This window comes from Meleagris gallopavo, chromosome 1 (assembly GCF_905368555.1).
Source record: "Meleagris gallopavo chromosome 1, MGAL_WU_HG_1.1, whole genome shotgun sequence".
Taxonomy (NCBI): domain Eukaryota; kingdom Metazoa; phylum Chordata; class Aves; order Galliformes; family Phasianidae; genus Meleagris; species Meleagris gallopavo.
The window spans coordinates 119,504,874-119,510,873 of record NC_139404.1 but is presented as its reverse complement, the minus strand read 5'-3'; positions in this window follow the sequence as shown (position 1 = coordinate 119,510,873).

Here is a 6,000-nt window from a genome sequence, read left to right as displayed (position 1 = left end):
GCCTTTGACATCAAACCACTTTTTTAAAAATAAAGTCTTCACTAGGAATAGATGAAAAAAGTCCTTCTGGTACTTGAGGGGAGCATATAAACAGGAGGGAGAATGACTGTTTACAAGGGTGGATAGTGATAGGACAAGGGGGAATGGTTTTAAACTGAGGCAGGGGAGGTTTCGGTTAGATATTAGGAGGAAGTTTTTCACACAGAGGGTGGTGACACACTGGAACAGGTTGCCCAAGGAGGTTGTGGATGCCCCATCCCTGGAGGCATTCAAGGCCAGGTTGGATGTGGCTCTGGGCAGCCTGGTCTGGTGGTTGGCAACCTGCACATAGCAGGGGGGTTGAAACTAGATGATCATTGTGGTCCTTTTCAACCCAGGTCATTCTATGATTCTATGATGTGCTTTGTCAAAGGCTCATGCAGATAGAAACACAAGACCTGTTAAACTCATAAGCGGATACCAAAACAATTTCATAGGCCATACTTCCATTAATAAAGTGTGCTCTAACAAAGGGTTAACATCACTTGAGTACCTCTCACTTGGGCTTTTGAGTGACTTTCAGGACACTGAGCTTTGAAGTGCTCTGCTGTTGTACAGAATGGGGGCAGGAACAAGTTCAGCCTGCTAATAGGCAATCCACCATCATGAGTGTATTAGCATTACACAGATGTAATATCACAATCCCCAAGCTGTTCAGGCACATATTTATAAATAAAACAAACACCCAGCATTCAGGGCACAGGCATCACACCCTGCTTTGCATCACAGAACACAGGTAGGACCCAGCCCAACTGCACTTTGTGCAATCCAGCCTCGAATTCCTGACTACACCACTTGCTCCAGTAGCAGCTCCCACTGCTCAGCAGTAGAGATGAAGGGCAGGGGAGCTGTGCTTTCCCCACCTGTCCCTAAAGGCACTTCTCCTGGCTCCCAGCCCAGCATGTGGATAAGCAGCATTCCTGTGGGGCATAGGTGAGGGTCTCTGATTCTCTGGAGGAGTAGGAGATAAAGAAAAAGATTATTCTGGAGTGAAGAGCTGGGGCAGGAAAACTGACCCTGAACACCAATGTTCACTGTAGAGACACGTCCTGGGCCTGCCACCTCACCTTTGTTCTTGTTCCAGCCAAGCACTTGCTGAGCCAATTTTCTCCTAATCAGCACCACCCTTTGTGAGCAACACAGGAAGTTTCCCATTTTCTAGATACAGCAAAATAGTGTTGTGATTGAATTTCCTCCCTGGAGAGAGGCCGAAGAAGAAAAACCTTATTCCATGTCTGTTCCTACTTTAACAGCTCCTCAATGCAGCAATATCTACAATATTCAGAAATAAATTTAGCTCGCTGACTCCTGAACTAAGAAACAGGACAATCAAGAATAACATAAAACCTGAGCTGTTGCTGCCTTAAAACACTCTTTGACTGACAGCTCTTTAAACCCAATGTCAGAATGACAGCATGTCCAGGCAGTAAATGACTTAAGATGCAATCTGGCAAGGTTATCTAGACTCCTCCATTTCACTTGTTCTGAAGTTTATTTCCACAACATTTGACTCACTGAAGAAACATCAACTGTTGCTGCAGCTATTTTCTTCTTTTGAAAGTGAGGTACTGTGTGATCCTCAGAACTAGCAGTATCAAGACTAAAATACCCTAATTGGGTGGGGGTAGTATATGCCTGCTGGAAAATAAATATATTTTTTGCAAACAGTTCCCACCAGGAGTCTTGGAGATCATACAGTGTAGTTAGTTAAACACTTGGCTTAGCTTCAGTGAAGAGATAACATTCAGATATAAAAAAGAATATCATATTGTGGGAACCTTATCCCATGGTTTAATGGTCCTTGTGGAAGCATACAAGAAGCTGTGCACAGAACAAGAAAACAGGCAAGTAGGCAGTGGTCCTGGCAAATGGCGTAGTCATTTATTCTAATTAACTGAATTAAATTACAGGGGTCGGGCAAACTATCTTTCCACTACCAGCCAACAAAATCAATACCAAGGATTAGTCATAGCAAATTTAGTAGTGTTGCCTGCTATGAAGGTGGCTGAACATTTCCTATTTAGAAGGCCTAATTTCCAGCTAATTATTCCTTGCAAAACTTCATCTGTCTGAACTGAAATTTTCCATATGTGATATCCAACTCTGACAGATCCTTTTGGAAAATTTTAGCAAGAGGCCAATCATGTCCAAGAACAAAAATAGCAAATAGAGAAATGCTTGGCCCTGCTCCTTTCTATGGCTTTTCTTTCTGCCTTCTTGCCCCTTGCTTTGGAGGAATGATTTGAAGTGCACTAGAAAGTGGAAGCAAGCATCAGGAATGTGACTTTCACCTCCTCGGAGTCTCATGGAGTATCCCCAAAGCAAAACTCTGCTAAGCATCAAGTTCCCAGACACTCCATGGATGCTTAGTAGAGTACGACAGCTGTGCTGCATGTATCAGTATCCTCACCAAGGTGGTATCCATGGTCAGAAAGCTCCCTGAGTGCAATCCAGAGAACAACTTCACTGCAATCCTAGAGGTGCTGACTCTCATGATTGGGAATGTCTGGACTTAGAGAGGAAGGAGGACTGAAGGATGCAGTGATTATGTGACAACAGTAGGCGGGAGAGAATACTGCTGTTTCCCCTACTAATGAGAGAAGAAGGGTGGATATTTTTTCTAAAAGCAAAGTTCTAAACAATAAATACTAAAAAAAGATAGTAAGAGAAGGTGCTCATTAATTGTTATTAATCCTCTTGCTCTTCATTCTAGCATGTGTGCTGATTATTCCTGGCCTGCAACACAGAATGTAACCAAAGCATTATCCAACCATGCAGCAGAGCCTTCAATAACTCCATCTTCAGGATGCCACCAGGAATTCTATCCTAACGTGTTTAACTCCCAATGAGTTTGGGAGTAGCTGTCAGAGCACAATTTGGTGATCTGTTTTAATCATCTTTCCAAACCACTGAGCAAAAAATAAAATAGAATGTTTTATTATCTGGCTTGCTGTGTGCTGGGGGTTGGTATTTTTTCAGTTCTTATCTGAGAAATTAAATCTTTCCAAGACTGGCTCCAAAAAGTTTATGCTCAGTTCATAGGCTGGAGCCTTAGAGGTTAACCTAACTATAGTCAGTGCGCTTTGCAGAAATGACTGCTGATCGGTGTGCTATCACTTCCCTGCTGGAGGTGAACAATGCTCCATCTAAATCAGGAGAATTAGTTGTTTGAGCTCTCCTTAGGTGGTCTTGTGCCAGCTGATAAATTGACTTAGTACTTGCTAGATGGTAGTTCAACTTGGCTTACTTGCCCTGAGGTGAATGTAGAGACCTCATGTTTCATCCACCTGAGGGAGCAGTGCCCTTTGAAATCATCACAGGTTTTCCAGAAGGAACCATCTGCCTCTATCCTAAAATTGTATTGCACAAATTCTTAATACAAAGTTTATGTCTCAGAGCATCTGTTTGCTCCCTATATAATGCTGAAAACAACAATAACAACAAGTGAAGACTACCCAGATGCTGTTGTATTTCAGCAGCTGACAGACATTTGGGTTGGAGATGTTGGGAGAGCAGCATACAAACTCTTGTAGATGAGCAAAGTAATCTGCATTCTTTATTCACTAGGGTTTCCTATGGTACCCATCTGCCACTGGAGAAGGCTGGCCTGTTCGCTGTGTCTCCTCCCCTGTGAATCTGAATTCTGAAAATGCATGATGAGAAAAACAAAGGCAATTCAAATATGCAGAAGATCGTGCTTTGTTTAAAAAACTGTCATAAATTCGCATGGTTTAGACAAAAAGTCCAAACGTAGTGAAAGCATATGCATGTGGTGCGTTTACGGGCAAATCTCATTCTAATTTTCATCCCAAAATAACTTAGCCTTGGTATTCTTAACAAGCAGGTGTCATTGAACAAAATTACATCCTTCAGTGTCCTTATCCACACTGGTGGGAAGGAAGCTACAGAACAACGGGAAATATGCTTAACTCTTTCAATTTCACTTGATTCTTCAAAATACAGGTTGAAAACATGAAAACTCATTTCAATCTGTGTTAGCTATCAGGTATTCTGATTTTTTTGAGCGCAGATTTTGATCTGACTCGTATCTTGTAGGAAAATCACAGGGAAAAGACTAATGTCTGGCCACCTTTAGGAAGATGCCTCTGTGGTTCCAGTCACAACAAATGACTAATCCAAATTCAAACAAGTATGAAAGAAGAGGAGGATACAAATGAAGACCCACTTCCCTCTCTTCATCTCAAGTCACACCATTTACTTGTGCCAGCAGCGCAGAATTCAAGCTTGGCAGGAACAGTCACCAAAGTTGTTCCACAGAGATAAAGGATCCCATGTAAAAGCCTTGGCAGGCATTGCATCTGTGAGCATCTTCCCTTGGTACGCACACCATGCTTTAGAGAGTGTGTGGGCTTCCTTAAGGTGACTACAGAAGGTGGGTCCATCCCATGGCCTCCAACCTGCATGTGGCCTGGGACAGCCAGTGATGCAGCATCATAAACTTTTAACATTATTATGGGATTTTTAGCAATATTTTTCATGACTCAATTGTGTTTATCTTGAGCATGGACGATACTGGCAATAAGGGAACTCTGTAGAAGGGGGGGCACAGTGCAGCCTCGAACTCCGTTAGGTCTTCTTCCTTGTGAACTATTACAAAAAAAAAAAAAAAATTAAAAAAGAGAGAGAGGGAGAGAAAAGAACATTATTTTTTTACATCAGTGTGTAAACTTACCCTCTGACTCCTCATACTTCCAGTCTCAAAGGTCTCCTATTCATGTAAGGACCAAATAGATAATCTTGTTTTCTTCATACAGTGTGTCTTCCTGGTTTTGTTCCAACATGGGTCTTGTATTCATTATCACCATTGTAGAAATAAAGCATGCAGCCGTTCATAACAAGAAAATGATATTTTAGGATAAAAAGATATCAAAGGGTGTTTGTATTCTCTGTTCTTTCCAATCCTAGCCTCCTTTCATCCTCAGGTTGAAAATACAGGCAATCTGACTATTTACAACTTTCTCTTTTTGAACTACAGGCTATTAAACTTCTTCCTAGTTGAAGCCTTAAGAAGTCCTTCCTTGCAGTTCTCTTGATGCTAACTCTCTTTATGGAACCAACCCGCTGATGAAGAGAAAGTCCTATGTTCCTCATCACCCCCTGGAAGCTAATGAATGAAACTGATGTGAATATTCAGATATTTAAACAGCATGCACTCTCTAACTTCGAACTTTTGCCCATGGTTTGGATGGATGTACGCTCTGCTGGGTTAAACTCTATCTGGATGGCTGGGCCCAAAGTGTTGTGGTCAATGGACTTAAATCCAGTTGGCAGCCAGTCACAAGCTGTGTCCCCCAGGGCTCAGTGCTGGGGCAGCTTCTATTTAACGTCTTTATTAATGATCTTGATGAAGGGATTGAGTGTATCCTCAGTAAGTTGGGAGGGAGTGCTGATCTGCCTGAGGGGAGAAAGGCACTACAGAGGAACCTGGATAGACTGGATCGATGGGCCAAGGTTAACTGCATGAGTTTCAATAGGGCTAAGTGTCGGCTCCTGCACTTCGGTCACAACAACCCTACGCAACCTCAGGCTTGGGGAGGAGTGACCTGGAAAGTTGCCTGATGGAAAGGGACCTTGGTGTACTGATGGACAGTTGGCTGAATATGAGCCAGCAGTGTGCCCAGGTGGCCAAGAAGGCCAATGGCATCCTGGCTTGTATCAGGAATGGAGTGGTGAGCAGGACTAGGGAAGTCATCCTGTCCCTGTACTCGGCCCTGGTGAGGCCTCACCTCAAGTACTCTGTTTGGTTTTGGGCACCTCAGTACAGAAAGGACATGGAGGTGCTGAAGCAGATCCAAAGAAGGGCAACAAGGCTTGTGGAGGGCTTGGAGAATATGCCCTACAAGGAGTGACTGAAGGAACTGGGGCTGTTTAATCGGAAGAAAAGGAGGCTGAGGGGAGACATTACTGCTCTCTTCAATATCTGAAAGGTGCTTATAGCGA